General features: G+C 35.6%; 1 protein-coding gene across 4 annotated transcripts in view; it reads left to right on the plus strand.

The window, feature by feature from the left end:
- ADAMTS19 (ADAM metallopeptidase with thrombospondin type 1 motif 19) overlaps nt 1-19,960 on the plus strand; it is a 281,046-nt gene that overhangs the window by 253,024 nt on the left and 8,062 nt on the right. The window lies entirely within an intron of this gene.

The raw sequence follows: 19,960 nt of genomic DNA on the forward strand, positions 1-19,960 counted from the left end.
CACTACCCCAATTAAAATCAACTTGCAGGGAGTCCAGAGTCCTAGTGAGAATTTGTATAGCTTCCTAGTTTTAACATAACTAAATGAAGCAGGCTATTAGAGGGAAACTCAATCCCTTGTTGAAAGGATACTTATTTAAATTGAAGGGAATAATTAGCAGCAAAAGCAAATAACCTAATTAAATACTCTAGTAGAATGTAAAAATAGAAAATGTTAAGTATCCACTGAAACTAGAGAATAAAATAAACACAATTAGGAAAATAATATCTTGTCAAGTAGACACATTAGTAAAATTGGTATATGCCAGAGGCCTGAATGTCATTATTTTTATAAGATCAAATACATATTAATCTGACAATTCTTGACTGGGCACGGTGGCTCACGCCTGTAATCCCAGCACTTTGGGAGGCCGAGGTGGGTGGATCACAAGGTCAGGAGTTAAGACCAGCCTAGCCAACTTGATGAAACTCCATCTCTACCAAAAATACAAAAAAAATTAGCCGGGCGTGGCAGCGGGTGCCTGTAATCCCAGCTCCTGGGTAGGCTGAGGCAGAAAATTGCTTGAACCCAGGAGGCAGAGGTTGCAGTAAGTGGAGATCACACCACTGCACTCCAGCCTGGGTGACAGAGTGAGACTCTGTCTCAAAAAAAAAAACAAAAATTCTTTAGGCTAGCATTTCCAAAATTTTGTTCCATGGAGAGCTCATTCCTTGGGGATGTGGTCTCTATGTATGAAAAATGCTGGTGTTAAATAAAGAAAATCAAATATCTTTGCTGTAGGACTTTTCAGGTCTTTTAATATTCTACTGTATTTGGTAAATCGCAAAGAGGAAACTAAAGTATTTCTCCTTTCTTTCTGCTTTATACCAAAGATCGCTTTTGCAGAGGACATAGCTAATTTGTTATTTAACATAATACACTTTGGGTGACTTCACATTAGATTATTCAACTTTCAAAGAATAGTTGTGTAAATTTTTTTTTCTAGCTAGAGAAAATGTGTAGATTGAAACTAAACTGAAATTATCTATAACATAGGGAATTATTCCTGAAATAGGTTAGCATTTTATTCAAAATTGGTTTCTAATTATGTCTGCAAATATACTGATGTTTGGAGAAGGTAATTGCTTACAATTTTTGTAATTACAAATAATCATGTAAGACAGGAAAATGTGAACAGCTATCCCCTAAAATAGAAAACTATCACACCGAAAGCTTTCATTGTCAGATCAGTCCATCATCTAAAGAAATCAAAGATTGTGGGCTTAATTTTAAAGCATTTGGACATTGAAAAAACCTATCCCAAGATATCCTAAAAAAGAAATATTTTACATTTTATTTTCTTTGAAAACTGTTCACAACAAATAGATTAGTCAGTAATAAGTAGGATCCCTTTCCTCAAGAAAGACTTTCCATTTTGTTGTTTAGATATATCCACTGAGTACTTACAAAACTTGCTACTCACCATTATATCTGGAGAAACCATGCAAAATTTCCTAAACAATGACTATCAAATTGTTTTGTCTCTGTCTCTTTGCACTAACAGAGAATGGATTTTTTTTGCATTTCTGTTATTTTTATTTTGAAAATCTCCTGAGAGTCTTATTTATTGCCACTAGATATACAAAATTTAAAAATGAATTTCTAAAATGTTTGGATTGCTGAAAACAGTCAAGTACATTGGCTGATATGATCGATCAGAGCAGAAATACATTAACTTAAGAACAATGAGGCACATATGCTGTTATATATGCTACCCTAAGAAAATGTATACTTCAGAGAGACTGAGATAGTATCTCTCTCACTTTCTCTCTCCCCTACGTGTGTGTATGTGCAACACATACATAAGTATAAATGCAAATATAAGAACATGTGTTTAATGCCATTTATTTTGGAAAATGCAAGAGAAATATTGTAAAAATAAAATCCAGAGGGTTTAATAATATTTCCTTCTTCATAGCTTCTAGCACAATTACTAGACTATTAAAATAATACTTTCGATCACTATTCTTATGCAGCGTAATAGGGAATCTATAATTTCATCTCCTAAACCATATCTCAGATTAATTCAGAAAGTAAATGTGATGGAGTTACTTTTGATATTCCTTATAGAAGGATGGAGCATACATGCTAAATCTCATTTTTGTGATGTTGAACCTCAAAAGGATTCTATGTTGCAGGGGGTGAGCAGGTATGCTCACATGAACAAATATGAGAATTTGATATGAATTTTATAAAATTATAAGCAGTAGTCTTAACACTGAGTGTATTTTACTTAGATATGGTGAAATATGTGTTCATCAACTACTAGAGACTATCCAGAGATAGACATAACCAGATAACCAGGATAACTAGAGAAATACAAGTTTAAGACACAAGAAAAATATACAAATGATCAGCCAATTAGAAAGATATCACATGAGGTCTTTGGATTTAAAATGTAACAAACAGGCTGGGCACAGTGGTTCACACCTGTAATCACAACACTTTGGGTGGCCAAGACAGGAAGATCAATTGAGGCCAGGAGTTCAAGACCAGCCTGGCCAACATGGCAAAATGCTGACTCTCCTAAAAATACAAAAATTAGCCAGTGATGGTGGTACATACGTGTAATCCCACCTACTTGGGTGGCTGAGGCATGATAATTGCTTGAACCCAGGAGATGGAAGCTGCATTGAGCCGAGATTGTGCCACTGCACTCTAGCCTGGGAATAGAGCAAGACTCTATCTAAAAAAAAAAAAAAAAAAAAAAAATTAACAAAATGTTTTTAACAAACAGAGCCATGGGCCCTGAGCTGGGGGTTCTGGCCTTGAGATTTTGCTTCAGGATGACTGGATGGCACTCCAGCATCTACACAACCAGGGTTTCAGATTGGTGTTGATCTTGTTTGCAGAGGAACAGTTCCTTAGTCCCCCTAGCCTCAAACTCCACATTTGTAAAATGTACCAAAGTAACAACAGGTTTCTTGGAATATCAAAATGCTCTCACCATGCAAGTAAAAGTAATAATCCAGTGTCAATGATGTGTGTAGTCCAAGGAAATGTATTTTGAAGTCCTTAAAATGAAGAGTCAATGAAACACAAATAGAAGAATGGATTAGAAAAATACATATCTATAGGTCTGTGCTATACAAAATATGCATAAGTATATAGTGTGTAATAAATAAATCTAACAAATATGTTTACAAGTAAACATGCACACACAGAAGTAATATAGGAGAAGTGGAGTGAGGGATATCAGGGGGCAACCAGAAAGCTCCATTTAAAGGGTGCAGACGCTACGTAACTGAGTCCAATTGCGTTCACGTATCTCTTTCTGCACAGCACTTCTAATATTGGATGTTATCACTTTTTTACACCAACTTGATAGGTGGAAAAAAATTACAACTCATTTTGAAATGCATACATTCTTTGACTCAGCAAAAATTTTCCTTATGAACATTTAAAAAAATGTTTAACAAAAGATTTTCCTTATGAACACTTTTGCATAATTTGCTAACCATATTTATGAAGTTGCTCATTGCTGTAGCTTTAAGTCAAGAAAAATTTGCAAACAATCTGTGTGTCCATTAACTAGTTATAGAACTCATGATGCTATTTTAAACAGTGGAATATTGTAGCTTTTAAAAAAATTTATAGATAAATACATGCTGATAAGAAAATTTCTCCAAGACCTACTATTAAGTAAGTAAATGTCATGCAGGAGAGTTATGTAGTGTCAACAAAGGTTATCATAGGTTTGTTAATCATATACATATTAAAATGTTTCTACACAGATGTACAAAGAACATTTTATTTGAATTACATTGAGGGAAATGAATTTTTTTACTTATAATTTTACCATATCTATAGAATTACTTTTAATTTTATAAAACTTGTTAACAGTTTCTATCTGGAATTTTAAAAAAATTCTTACTTTTTTAATCCTTACATTTTTTCAGGCTATACTATTGAGAGTGATTGATATTATGGATACAGGGAGATGTGAAAATACTATAGAGTTTTAGGAGAGATTTGAGGACTTGGGACTAGAAGAGGTAAGATAGCTCAGTATATCTGGTTTGAATTCTGTATCTTCTAAGTTAATGAGTCCAAATGAAATAATTCATGGAAAATTCTGAGAATAATGTCACATACACAGTAACTATGTAAGTGCTGGCTATATGCGAATTGTAGTATCAGTGGGGCTAGGGAGAAATGGTTGAGTTTGAGAATTTTTTATGAGATTAAAATGAAAAGAACTTGGGTTGATTATCTGTAGTGGGAGGTAAGAAAGCAGGAGGTGTTAAGGAGAACTCCCAGGTTAGTTTTCTGGCCTGAGCAACTTGAATGGCTGGTGGTTTGTGATATGAGACAGAAACCCCTGGAGAAAGATTAAGTTTGAAAGGGAAGATTGTGAATTCTATTTTGGACTATGTTTCAATGTGCTCATCAGATAGTTAAATACTGGTGAGTAGTAGGCAGACTAGGGGAGAGGTATGGGATGGAAATAGAAATTTCTGAGTTATCGGCGCCTAAACGGTGTTTAAAAATTTCAAAGTATATGTGTACCTGGGGAGAGAGTGTAGCATGAGAAGAAAAAAATGCAATTCTGAGAAACTCCCTCTGTAAAGGTGTGTGAGAGAAGCAGCAGCTGCGGCAGATGGAACTGAGAAAGGGTTATTCAGAGGAGCAAGAGAGAAATCATGAGAAACAGAAAAAAAAAAGTATTTTAAAAAATATTCCATGTGATGGGGACTGAATCAGAGGGAGTTGAGAGTACCCTATCTTTAGTCTCAACTCAAACTTCAGCTGCCCTAGGAAAGTGCTTTTGGCATTCCAATAACTCCTCATTTTTATTTTTATTTTTTGTATTTGTATTTATTTTTTTGACACAGGGTCTCAGTCTGTTGCCCAGGCTGGAGTGCAGTGGTGCAATCTCAGCTCACTGCATGCCTCTGCCTCCTGGGCTCAAACAATCCTTCCTTCTCAGCCTCCTGTGTAGCTGGGACTACAGGCATGCACCACCACACCCAGCTGATTTTTGTACTTTTAGTAGAGATGGGGTTTTGCCATGTTTCTCAGGCTGGTCTCAAACTCCTGGGCTCAAGCCATCTGGCTGCCTTGGCTTCCCAAAGTGCTGAGATGAGTCATTAGCCACCAAGCCCGGCCCTCATCTTTAAAATATACATATTTAACCCAAAATTCCTGATCTTATTTTCTCAAGACTACAGCCCACTTCCAGTTTCTTTTTTTTTTTTTTTTCCAAAACATTTCAAAATCATCTCCCTACCTACCCAGGCTAGAAGCTATCCTTGGCACTTCTTCCTCTGTACACAAGTAGGGTTTTGCCTCAGTTGCTCTTAATTCCCAATATAATACCACAATCCCTTCCTATATTTCACCAGAATTAGAGTAACAGTTTCCTTACCTGCATACTCCTCCTCCCACAGCTCCGTCTGTTCACGAGATGGTTGCATCAGTCTTTCCTATACTCTTAAGTACTTCCAGAGATCCACCATTGATTGCGTCAACTACCAGATACTGTGGCTCAAAGCTTTCTGTATTGTAACCTAACCTACCTCTCCAGAATTTTCTCATCATTTTCATTAACTCAAGTGTTTCCACTAAGCTCACGCCTGAGCAGTTTTTACTTCTACAGTCTCTATGTCTTTGTTTATACAGTTCTCTTTGCCTACAATTTGTTTCTTCCAACAATCCAAGTCCTCAAAGACCAGCTGGAGTACCTAGTTTCTCAAAGGGCTTCATCAATAAATGACAGCCTCAGAACTCCTTGGTACATATTGATTACATTAGTTTTTCACAATTATTGTCTTACATTATTGCCATTTCAGTAAGAAAATCTTAACTCCTTTACCCTTCTCAAAAATATCTCAGCAACCAGAACATTGTACTATATGTGTAAGCAAAAAAAATTTAAAAAGTATTATATATTCAAGCATTGTATTTTTTTTAAATTTTAAATTATTTTAAAATTTTTGGGGGGTACACAGTAAGTGTATATATTTATGGGTTGATTTTTCTGACTCTAATTTGATAACAACTAAGATTTCATATATTTTACAACAAAAGATTTATTCACTGATATTTTCCATGCAAGTTAAACTAATCAACATAATTTTCGTAGTCATACAACTCTCTTCACCTTTTCCTATGTCGTAACTCAAACTATTTGAAAATATGTTTTTAAGTAAATTCACCCTTACTTTAATATCAGAATACTTGAGACCAAAAACAGTTTTTAAAGTTGAGTTTCAAGGAAACAGGCAGACTTCTTTTGTGTCGTCTTGAATCCGTTTGGCTGGAATACCCACCATCAGGTTAGATAGCCATTATCTACCTTGGAAAAGAAGTGGTGGATAGAAGCAAAGCTCATTTAAGAATTTTCTCCTGAATTGGCAAATACGTGTTTATTCTAAGTTGGAATAAGTTAAATATAGCTATAAAATGCTATCTGTGCTATTTTAAATCAAGACTTTACTTATTTAAACAAAACAGAATAACACACAGTTCTCTCTCACATGGCCACAGAGGGATCTGATCCACTTTTGACATACAATTGTTGGACTAGACATGGAAAGTATTTTATTTGAAAAGGAAATTTAATGATTGTCATTCCAAAAAGTTCTCTCTGGTAGGAAGATGTTTCACTGGAATGACAGTAATAAAATAGAAATGTCTTGATATACTTTTTTCACTTTAGCAAACTGATTTCTGATCTGAGTTCTCACAGAATTGCAAGTGTGCCCAAGACTTTGTGTCTATTAATTACTTCTTAATGCAAACATCATTTTTTTCTTCCATTGTTGTGGTGATCAGTGTACACTTTGATTTAAAACACATTTTGATTGTTTTGACAGTCCTTTCACAACATATTCAGTTCTTTCTAAATCATTCATAAGCAATCTGTTTGATTTTGTCACACACATTTCCTTGATTTGCTATAAATATATGTAAACATTTTCATTAAAGAGGCAAGAAGAGTTTGAATGTTAGATCCAAAAAAATAATGAATTAATTAAACACATACACACACATACACAAAAAAACACCCTCAAATGCCTGACCTCTAGGAATGGATTCAATTCCAAATATCCATGTGTTAAATAAGGCAGACAAATTGCTTTAAAAAGACACTGAAACACAGACCAAAATGAATAGCAAATCTTTAAAAACAAACCTAACTTTTGTTCTTTAGTATGCTTGTTTCACACTCACTTTATTAAAAAGTTGAAAGATAGAACTGCCAAACATATACATAAATGAATAGGAATGCAGCGCTAATAATTTCCAGTAGAAGTCATCATTTGGTTTCCTTATGAGGTCCTCTCTCCACTGTGAATGCTATTTCTTGTTAAGCCACTTTGGAATAATCCATTATTCCCAAAGACAAATTACCCAAGTCTATGCTGTTAACCTTGTTACAGATTGGCACTTATCATTACAGATTATATCAGGTTCTATAAGATTGTCTATTATATTGGTTGAGGAAAAAACATTTGTGCTCTGCCAGTGACAATTTTCCCTTAATTTAGGAATTCCTATTTCTTACAGAGGCCAGCTGGAAATGAGTAAAGCATTACAGAGCCTTCCTTAGCTGTTGGCCTGGAGAATACACATTCTCTCCAAAATATATATCTTTGGCATAGTCTAGAAGTAAGGAATCTTGGGTAATCTCTGTGCTGGCCAAGTGTGAGAATTATGATTTTTAACCCCTAAATGCACTGAAGTGTTTTTTTTTTCCTTTAAGAATTAAAAAACAGACTGCTGTTAGTTGAGTTTTTTAATCTAACAAAAATTTAAATAAACACCTTAGAGTGATATTTTTACTGTTGTGTTTTCTGCCTCCTCTTTGGTAAAGTATTTAACATGACATTTATAGGATTTACAGCTTGAAGAGTTTTACAGTTTCTTTAGGATGTGTTTAACACGCACAGATTAATAGTTCCATGAACTCACTGACAAACTAGTAGATTATATAACCTAAATCTACGCATTTATTTATACCGTAATCTCCCATATGGTCCCCAAATCTAAGTAATCTAAATATTCAGAGTGACAAATGACTAGCTAGTACTGAAACAGTACTTATATGACTTTTCTGAAGTCCTGACATGAAAGGTAGAAACTAACATTTAGTTAATAATTTTAAACTTTGGCATTTTACCATGGATTCTCCATGTATAAGACTAGATGTGGAAGTCTTTTCTTTAGCCCCATGTTCAAAATCACGTATTACTTCCAATTATAACTTAATGGACAAATATGGAACATTTTCTCTAACAGCAGTTGTTAGTCAAATAAGTAGAGTTAGTAATTATCTCAATGCATATTTTCAAAATGATATGATTAAAGTAAAATATCAAACTGCCGGTTGAAGAAATATTTCATTTTAACACTAAAACATTTATCAGCTGGGCGCAGTGGCCCACATCTGTAATCCCAGGACTTTGGGAGGCCGAGGTGGGCAGATCACTTGAGGTCAGGAGTTCAAGACCAGCCTGGCAAATATGGTAAAACCCCATCTCTACTAAAAATACAAAAATTAGCTGGGCATGGTGGCAGCACCTGAAATCCCAGCTACTTGGAAGGCTGAAGCGGGAGAATCACTTGAACCTGGGAGGCAGAGATTGCAGTGAGCCCAGATTGCGCCACTACTCCAGCCTGGGCAACAGACGGAGACTTCATCTTAGAAATAAATAAATTAAATTAAATATTTATCTTTTTTTCTTTTGAGCTTTTTGTGCCAATCAGTAAGAGCTTCTAACATATACTTTAATTTTAGGACAGTATGTGTGTGTGTGTGTGTGTGTGTGTGTATATATATATATATATATATTTTTTTTTTTTTTTTTGGAGACAAAGTCTTGCTCTGTCACCCAGGCTGGAGTGCAGTGGTGTGATCTTGGCTCACTGCAACCTCCGCCTCCAGGGTTCAAGCGATTCTTGTTCCTCAGCCTCCCGAGTAGCTAGGATTAAAGGTGTCCGCCACCACGCCCGGCTGATTTTTCTATTTTAGTAGAAACTGGGTTTCACCACATTGGCCAGTCTGGTCTCAAACTCTTGACCTCACCCACCTTGGCCTCCCAAAATGCGGGGATTACAGTTATGAGCCACCACGCCCAGCCTAGGACAGTATATTTTTATACTTCTTCATTCACTTTGAGAAGTATTAATAAATCCTTATTTTTACAAAGAAAGAATTACAAGACTCAGTGTCACAATTCTAGTATAGTTGTTTATGCAAGTTAAATACAGAAAAATAGCATAATTGTTGGCTGCTTGCTGGATAGCAACAGTGTAAGACTTCAAAAATTAGCATGCGGGACAGTCCAGTGGATGCCAGAGCCCATGGAGTGCAGAAGCCATACAAGAGTCAGAGATCAATGGAAGGAATGAGTGTCTGCTCTCTAAACAGGACAGTAGTTAAGAGGTTTTTAGGAATAGCCCATTTATAAAGTGTTTAGTGAAATGAAGTTGTTCAGAAGTGCCTACGTTGCTTCTTGGACTAGCAGACAACAATAGTCTTTGGTGAATTTGGCAGAGACATGATAATGGCTAGCTTATACCATGAGCCATCACATAAATTTCTACGTATGATTCATGAATTTTCAGTGACAGAAAGATAATTTTATACTTTACAAAAGTAGATTCAAGTTGTACTATGTATAAGCCTTGAAGAACCCATTGACATCATGGTTGACTATTCTCTTGTCTCATTTGGGCACTTTATAAATTTGTGGATGGCTATTTATTGGAGCTTGTGTAGCCCCCTTGAATTAAACACGTTTTACTTATTTCAGTATATTTCAGAGCATGTTTGCTATGATTCACCGGAATTGAGTGGATACCTACTAAGCATAGTGGTGTTCATATAAACTATGGGAAAGAATACATGAAGATGATCTTGATAAAAATATTCAACTATATCATAAAAGGAACATTTCTATATAAAATAATGAAAATTTAGCAACAGAGTACTTTCATGTCTTCTGTGTAGCATTTGACCCATCAAAAATTTCTTTATAACATTGTGCTATTTTAGACCTAATTAACCTCAGTTCCTAAAATGTATCAGATTACACTTGAAGAACTTTAATTTCATCAGGCCACAGATTTTCAACAGTACACACTCACTGATCTTGAACATACTGGAGCTATGACATCTGTAAATGTCTCAAGGTAAATGGACATTTCTTTGAGCATCTTCTATAAGGTTGAAGTTCACCTATTTTTCAGTGTTAAACCAAGGTCTTTTTTTTTTTATTTATTTTACTTTAAGTTCCAGGATACGTGTGCAGAACATGCAGGTTTGTTACATAGGTAAACGTGTGCCATGGTGGTTTACTGTACCTTTCAACCTGTCACCTAGACATTAAGCCCTGCATGCATTAGCTATTTGTCCTGATGCTCTCCCTCCCCTTCTCCACCCCCAACAGGCCCCAGTCTGTGTTGTTGCCCTCCCTGTGTCCATGTATTCTCATTGTTCAGCTCCCACTTATGAGTCAGAACATGCAGTGTTTGGTTTTCTTTCCCTGCGTTAGTTTGCTGAGGATGATGTCTTCCAGCTGTATCCATGTCCCTGCAAATGACATGACGTCATCCCTTTTATGGCTGCATAGTATTCCATGTTGTATATGTACAATATTTTCTTTATCCAATCTATCACTGATACACATTTGGGTTGGTTCCATGTCTTTGCTATTGCGAATAGTGCTGCAATAAACATATGTGTGTGTGTATCTTTATAATAGAATGATATATATTCCTTTGAGTATATACCCAGTAATGGGATTGCTGGATCAAATGGTATTTCTGGTTCTAGATCCTTGAGGAATCACCACACTCTCTTCCACAATTGTTAAACTAATTTAGATTCCCACCAGCAGTGTAAAAGTGTCATATTTCTCCACAGCCTCACCAGTATCTGTTGTTTCTTGACTTTTTAATAATCACCATTCTGACTGGTGTGAGATGGTATCTCACTGTGGTTTTGATTTGCATTTCTCTAATGATCAGTGATGTTGAGCTTTTTTTCATGTTTGTTGGCTGCATAAATGTCTTCTTTTGAGAAGTGTCTGTTCATGTCCTTTGCCCACTTTTTGATGGGGTTGTTTTTGTCTTCTAAATTTGTTTAAATTCCTTGTAAATTCTGGATATTAGACCTTTGTTAGATAGGTAGATTGCAAAAATTTTCTCACATTCTATAGGTGGCCTTTTCATTCTGACGATAGTTTCTTTTGCTGTGCAGAAGCTCTTTAGTTTAATTAGATCCCATTTGTCAATTTTAGCTTTTGTTGCAATTGCTTTTGGTGATTTCATCATAAAATCTTTGCCCATGCCTATGTCCTGAATGATATTGCCTAGATTTTCTTCTAGTGATTAAACTAAGATCTCAGCAACACTTTCCATTAATGCCATAAGTAATACAATTTCAGGAGTGAAATTTCCATGTTCACTTTTCTCGTGTTATTTAACTTGTCAGCAGTGTCTCCTGTCTCATTCATCTTTTGTGATAGAAGAAAGGATTTCACACCTTGTTTTGTCCAGGAAATGGACTTCACAACTATTCATAGTTCATTTCATCCCTTTGTTTCTACAATAATGTCAGAGTTAAGAATTTGTTAAGATTTTTTGCGTGTGTTTTTATTTCCTACACATTTTCATTTTCTCTCATTTGTCTGTGTTTAGGCCAATCCATAAATTTGTCAAATCATTTTGTCATCTGAGCCTATGTTTATCAGTAATGCCAAACCCTGTCTGCTCAGTGCTATCATCTGTCTTAGTAGATATAATTTTATAAGAGATCATGTCTGTATCTGTTACTACATCATCCATGGTCATTTGTAGAAAAAATATAAACATCTGAGTTAAGTAAACTTCGACTCTACACTTCTGTAAACTTGAACATTGCTTATACTTCCCCCAGGTATTTCCCTTTCAGCTAGTTTATTTAGATTAAATTATTTTCAGGTAAAATAAAGTCATTCGGCTCTTATTACCTGGCATAAGAATGGCAGGTAATAAAGTAGGAAATGGCAGGAAATTAAGCTTTAGAGACTGAAAACAAGTATAGGGTTTAAGAAGGTATATTTCATTTGTAAAGAAGATTAAGCCTTTTTCTTGTTACCAAGTTGATTTGCTAACATTTCTATTTGAGCTTCTCATTTACTAAACTATTTCTCTAATCATTTTGAGAGTCCAAAGTGTTTAAATTATTGAGAATTATTCTATCATGTTTAGTGTTTGACATGTGAGCCACAGCATAGACATAATTTAAGATAATCTTAGACATTGTCACTAATGTCCAGGGCAATAAAAGATTTATTTCATTATAAAAGAAATATAAGGTTGTCAATGAAAAGAGTCAAAATGTGTAAAATATTTAAAGAGATTTATTCTGAGCCAAATATGTGTGACCACAGCCCATGACACAGCCCTGGGAAATTCTGAGAACGTGTACCCATGGTAGTCAGGCTACAGCTTAGTTTTATACATTTTTGGGAAACGTAAGACACCAATCAATACATGTAAGATGTGCATTGGTTTGATACAGAAACAACTTGAAGAGGGGGCTACCAGGTCATAGGTGGATTCAAAGATGTTCTGATTGGCAACTGATTGAAAGAATTTATTTAAAGACCTGGAATCAATAGAAGGGAGTGTGTCTGGGTTAAGATAAGGGGTTGCGGAGACCACTGTTCTTATGCAAGTGCAGCCTCTACTTAGCAGGCTTCAGAGAGAATAGATTGTAAATGTTTCTTATCAGACTCAAAAAGGTGCCAGATTCTTAGTTAATTCTCTTCTGGATCAAGAAAAAGACCTGGAAAGAGAAGGAGATTCTTTACAGAATGTAGATTTTTCCCACAAGAGAAGCTTTGCATGGCCATTTCAAAATATGTCAAGAAAATAAGTTTTGGAGTAAATTACTTTGATTTCTTTCAGGGCCTGCTATCTGTCATATTCTTATTGCTACAAAGAGTCTGCTTTGTCAATCTTAAGGTCTCTTTTTTAACGTTAATGCTGGTCAGCTATGCCTGAATTCCAAAGGGAGGAGGGTATAATCAGGTGTGTTCTATTGTTACCAGCAGCAAATCCATTGAGTCTACAGCAACCTCAGTTCTTGTCTCCTCAGAAGAAAGAATTTGACTGAGAAGCATAAGGCAGAAGGAGAGACCAAGGCAAGTTTTATAGCAGGAGTGAAAGTGAAGCAGCATCATTATCTGGGGTAAATACCCGAGGTTTGTTGTCTCATGCCAGGGGCAGACACACAATAAGTAAGCTTAAGAGCAGAGGTTTAATAGGCAAAAGAAAGAGAAAAGAGAATAACTCTCTTTCGTAGAAAGAGAGGGACTCCTGAGTGTGTCTTCTGATTTTGTGGTGAAATGCAGGAGGTTTTATAGATGAGGTTGAGGAGACAGTATCTAATTTACATAGGGCATGAGAGATTGGTTGGACCAAGTGTGCCGTTTGTTTGCATAGCACAGGAAGAAGCTGGCCACTCCACCCTAATCTTCTATTAGGCAGATGGGTTCTCCACTTGGCTGGCATCATGTTGACTGTTCCTTTATTCTACACCTGGATGACAAAGAAAAAGGGAGAAGGACCCTCCATGTTGAACATATCTGGGCCCCAGGTAGCCTTTTCCTATTGGCACAGTTGCCGGCATTCACCCATGCAAGCTTCTAGTTTCTATGTCTGCAGTTCAATTTTACAGGCTGCTCTTTGTTAGAAAAGAAATGATTTGGGGGCTGCTTTTCATTAAAAGAAAAACATTACTAAGGACTCTCTGACACTCACAAACTGCCTAAATAATTTCTTTCTAGCTAGTGTATGAAAAATGTATTAAAAAACTTTAGAGCAGGAATGAAAGGACGGAAAGTAAACTTGGAAGAGGACCAAGCAGGTAACTTGAAGGACAAGTGTGCAGTTTGACCTTTTGACTTGGGGTGTTATATGTTGGCATGCTTCTGGGGTCTTCCATTCCTTCTCCCCAGTTCTTCTTTTGGGGTGAGCTGTCCACATGCACAACGGCCGGCTCACATTTGGGAGGGGAGCATGCACAGTGTGTTTACTGGAGTTGCATGCATGCTCACTTTAAGGTGCTCTTCTCTTACTAGTCTAAAATTCCTAGGAGGTCATATACCAGTTAAACTCCACCATTTTTCCTCTTCATGCTCATGCTTGAGCCCACTTGCCCAATTCCTGAGATCTTATTGGAAAGTTGCTGATCACCAGTTTCAGGTTTTTTCTATCTATAGGGAAACTGCCTTCGCCAGGCGCTGGTTGCAACTAATTATTATTTTAGAGAGACAGTTAACAACCTCCTGACCATCACCTGATGGTCGCCTGACATTCCTGGTTGTGGGGGAGGGAGAGTCCTACTTCTGCCCTGGTCATGTCTGCCTGACTATCTAGCATAACACTACCACCCATTCATGGCCTAAATTTGTGTTTCAGGCTTACTTCTAGAATGCTCTTGGCTGAGGGGAGGGGTCCATTCAATTAGTTGGGGGACTTAGAATTTTATTGTTGGTTTACATGGTGAAATTATCTCATGTGTACCCAAGTACAGAGAAGATTGTACTTTCCTGAGGTAGATTTAATTGATGAATATCACTACGGCAATGGAACAAGTTTTGCTTTCAGAGACTTTGGGGCTTATTTTTTGGTGGGGAAAAGGGATTATCGACATCAACTTTCCTTGTGTCTTGTTGTTTGTCTACGTCAAAAACTTGCTTAAGTCCTAAATCCTTGTAAGCAATTTTCTAAGCTGTTTAAGTTTGCTCTAAAGATGATTGCTTTCGTTTTACTCTAGTAAACCTGGGACATCATGATTGTGTTTCCTATTCAGAATTAAATCTTGTACATGGAGTAGATTCATGAGGTGCTTTGTTTCAAAGGTCTTTTGGGGCAATATTAAACTGTTTGGGGAACAGAATATCTATCAGACAATACAAGACTCTCTTTTTAAAATACTCTAGTCAGAAAATTTTCCTTGTAAAAGAAATTTCAATAGCAAGTTATCTGGTAAACTCTGTATTTCTTTCCCATTTGGGGGCAAATTGATGTTGACATTTTAGCATTTGACTTTTTAGTGGAACTCTATAGTGTGTCTTGTTTCAAATATACATTAAATTACTTGATACACATGTGAAGAGCAAGATTTAGCATTTATTAGAAAGAAGGACTAAAAGAAGGGAGAAGGGAAGGAAGGGGAGAGAGAGCGCGCCATGGAATCTGAAGAAACACCTACTTAAGGGTCCACTCTACTCATTTGCCCCCTTGTTATTAAACATTTTGGAACATCATAGCACACAAATGTATGAATAAAACTATATAGTGCATATAGTGGAAATAACATTATATCTGGAATCAAAAGACTTGCATTTGAGGTTTGTCTGTCCTTATGGGGCATGTCTTTGTATGATCTCCTTGAGTCCTACCTTGATTTTCCCATTTGAATTACAAAACCCCTTATCCCAAACGTTTCTCATCCTCTCTCCCAGCTTTAATTTTTTCCATAGTACCTGTTAACATGTAAATTATAGTATACTTTCCTTCTTTATTTTTTTGCTCTTACCCTCTCCCCCATTAAGATGTAAGCTCCTGGGGGCCCCTGTTCTTGTCTGTTTTGCTTACTATTACATCCCAGTCTCCAGACATGGCACATTGGCTCAGTAAATATTTGTTGAATGAATAAATGAAATACATGCCTCACACTTTCCATTAGCAATGTTGTTAGGGTTATGAGAAAGATAACCAAGATATTCTATGTAAAAGCATATTAGAGGCATGGAATATAATAGGTATTTCATATGTCTGTTCATTTGTGTTTATTGTCTAATACATGATCTGTCAGTAGGTTGTCTGTAGAGAAGGTGACTAGATGTTTTAGTTTATCCAGGACTGTCCCAGTATGCCTACAGTCTGGCAAAAATTATTATCAGCAACTTATTTCACAAATGTCCTGATATGGATAATAAATTATATGATCACCCTATCTAAAGATGAATCATGCATATGAATTGTCCTTAGAGCAAAAGTTTACCTCATACCATATAACCTGAGTTATACTAAAAATGCAATAAAAAAGCTTTCAAAATTCATTAATGTTTAATTTAACAGTAAAGTAGGATAATAGTCTAACATGGCAGTATGTGGAAAAGGGAAATATTTCTGTTTTAACATAAGAGAAATATTAACAACTTTCAAGTATTAAATAGTGCTTAAGCATTCAAATGCTGAATTCAGTATTTTTAAAGTTAAAACTCTAATTCCAGCACTTCTTGCCTGTAAAACCGTAGACAGTTTGTGAATTTATGTGAGCCTCTACTTTCTCCTCTGTTTAAAAGGGATAATAGTATTCATGGCCTTCATGTGAGATATTAAAATAAATATAAGCTTTAACAAAGTGCCTGGCATATAATAAACACTAAATAAGTACTAGCTTCTTTCTCTTAGCATTGAATGGAGGAAAAACTTTCAGAAGTAGTACTGTCAGAGGCTTTGGAACCAGAGAGACTCTGTCTTGCATAGGGCCTGGTAAAATAAGGCTGAGGCCTACTGGGCTGCGTTCCCAGGAGGTTAAGGCATTACAAGTCACGGGATGAGATGAGAGGTGGGCACAAGATACTGGTCACAAAGACCTTGCTGATAAAACAAGTTGCAGTAAAGAAGCTGGCCAAAACCCACCAAAACCAAGATGGTGATGAAAGTGACTTCTGGTCCTCCTCACTGCTCATTATACACTAATTATACATTATACATTAGCATGCTAAAAGACACTCCCACCAGCACCATGACAGTTTACAAATGCCATGGCAACATCAAAAAGTTACCCTATGTGGTTTAAAAAGGGGAAGAACCCACAGTTCTGGGAATTGCCCACCTCTGTCCCGGAAAATTCATGAATAATCCACCTTTTGTTTAGCATATAATCAAGAAATAACTATAAGTATACTAAGTTGAGTAGCCCATGCCCTGCTCTGCCTATGGTGTAGCCATTCTTTTATTCCTTTATCTTCTTTTTGTTAATTATACTTTAAGTTTTAGGGTACATGTGCACAACGTGCAGGTTTGTTACATATGTATACCATTCAGGACATAGGCATGGGCAAGGACTTCATTTCCTTTATCTTCTTAATAACCTTGCTTTCACTTTAAGGACTCACCCTGAATTCTATCTTGTAAGAGATCCAGAAGCCCCCTCTCTTGGGGTCTGCATCAGAGGCCCTTTCCCATAACAGTACTATTGGTTTCCTTTGATCACAAGGCAACAAAGTGGCTTTGTAGTATAACTGATTATTTAAATATTACATGACTGGCTAAAAGTGGATGAAATTGCCTAGCTTCCACAGTGGTAGTAATCTACTTCTAACTCCATTGATTTTATGTCATTGTGTTTTGTTAATAAATGTTATTGAATAAAATACCAGATCCATAGTGAATAATCTCTGGTTTTTGTATTTTTTACAAAGGACCATGAACATAATGAGTGGTCAGTAAATATTTGAAAACAAAAATAAATGATGTAGTATTCTGAGACATTCAAGCAAACTATAATTTTAAGACTATGTTAGACAGGACTTCTACTTGCAGAAAGCTAAGACTTGTCACAACTGTAAGCTGGCAAAGTGGATAATAGTTAATGAGATTAGAGTCTTTACTCTTAGGTAGCTTCACCACTTAGAAATTTTCACCACCTAGATGACAGTAACTTTTAATAATAAATTATTTGGAGTTTTACTTTGATAGTAATTTAGACCTGAACCTGCAGCTATGATCTACTACAATACCTTGTCTAACAAAAAGGAAAAATAAGTTTCAGGTAAATTATTTGCTAAAGGCAAATAATTAGAAGCCAGGTCTCCTAATTTGGAGGTCAGAATTATTTTGGCTTTTTCTTTAATGTCTGTGTGTTTTTAATCATAGTGACATTATTTGAAAAGATATTTGATTATTCAATATTGTCTTCTATAATAAAAATAATAGTTTAGAAGATAACTTGGGATTTCAATTGTTCTATTTTGAATGACTGTCCATTTTCCATACATTTGTAATAAAAGTTTTACCAAATTATATTTTATAAAGAAAATACTTACTAGTAAGAACATGATATTTTATTATTAAAATATTCTAATGAAAATTAGATTCTAAGGCTAAAAGATTATTTATTTTAATAATAAAGCAAATCTATTAGTTATTAGTTTCTCAAGCAGAAAATTATACTGTTTTAGTTTAAGGAATTACAGAATTTCCATTATTTCTTGGAGAATATTTTTATTTCCAGGTTATGCCCAAATAGTTACAAAACGTAATTTGCCTATAAAATGCAACTAACATCTTTTCTTAGACCCCAAAATTTTATAAAAGGTGCTATTCAGCCATTATCTGCTAAGATTATATATTGTGAGTTATCATGTGTCTACTGTTATTTTATGTCATTTTCAATAATACTGAAAAATGATGTGTTACTTTGCTTTGCTCATATCCCTTGGAGTTGATTATGTAAGATTGACTAAAAGTGTCAGGAATAGTCTGTGACTAATTATGTGCCTCTTTGAAATATTGAGAACCTTCTTTATCACATCAGAGTGAGCTCATCTTTCTAAGCCTTCTGTTATTCTTTTGGTTTCTCAAATATTGTGATCTTTTTCAAGATTTACAGAAATTTTAGGAATAGATACTAGAACAGTATTTTGTTCTATGTAATATTAATCCCTTAAAAGTTTTAGTTAAACTGTATTGCATTGTCCTGAAAATACTTTTCTAAGCATGTTTTTATTTATATGATTATATCCATTGTATAGAGTGGTATTGAGATTAAGGCTTTTAAAGGAGAAAGACCATGTCAAAGAGTCCTCCTATAATAGCTGGAAATTATAATAAAGCTTACACTGAACTGGAAATATTCAAATCCTGTAGAAGTTTAAGAGAAAAAGTCAGGTTTAAAGGACATAACATCCTAGTTTGTTGTTCTTTGATCTGCTATTTGCAGAAAGCTAAGAATTCATCAGATACAAAGATAATATTTTGTGGAAATATATACAGAGAAAAACTTAGAAAGTTATGTTATCTGTAGATTCATGTTCATGACATGCACATAAAATTCCATTATTCTGCAGTAAGCTATTGTCATAACAGAAATATAGGCTTCATTATTGAACATGACATGCAAACAACTCTAACATAATTTACCATGCAAGTAGTAATACATAATTTACCACATAAGTAGTACCATGATACTACTTACAGACAAGAAGCAATACAAGGGTCTATGTTAAATACAGAACATGTACTTCTGGCCAGTAATTTCCAAACTCAGACCACACAGCATAATCAGCTAAATACTTTTACTAAAAATGCAGATTCCCAGATCTCACATGAATTTATTGACTAAGAAATTCTATGTCTTAAAATCCATCATTGTCTTTAAAGAAAAATCTCTCCTGTGATTCTGAAGTGTAGACTCAACATATGAATATATGGTTTAATTTATAAATATTGCATAAATATGCATAGGTTGTTAGGATAATGTGGAAGCTTTCATGGAGAAGCTGGATTTGAGATAGTTTTGTTGTTTTTTTGTTTTGTTTTGTTTGAGACAGAGTCTCACTCTGTCACCCAGGCTGGAGTGCAGTGGCATAATCTTGGCTCACTGCAACCTCCGCCTCTTGGATTCAAGCAATTCTCCTGTCTCATCCTCCCCGGTAGCTAGAATTACAGGCCTACACCACCACACCTAGCTAATTTTTGTATTTTTAGTAGAGATGGGGTTTTGCCATGTTGGACAGGCTGGTCTAGAACTCCTGGCCTCAAGTGACTGCCGGCCTCAGCCTCCCAAAGTGCTGGAATTACAGGTGTGAGCCACCACACCCAGCCTAAGATACAATTTTGTAAAAAGGCATGGCATTTAGGAAAGGAGTATTACTCTGAGCACAACTGTAGAGGTAGAAATAGA

Source organism: Pan troglodytes, chromosome 4 (assembly GCF_028858775.2).
Source record: "Pan troglodytes isolate AG18354 chromosome 4, NHGRI_mPanTro3-v2.0_pri, whole genome shotgun sequence".
Classification (NCBI taxonomy): domain Eukaryota; kingdom Metazoa; phylum Chordata; class Mammalia; order Primates; family Hominidae; genus Pan; species Pan troglodytes.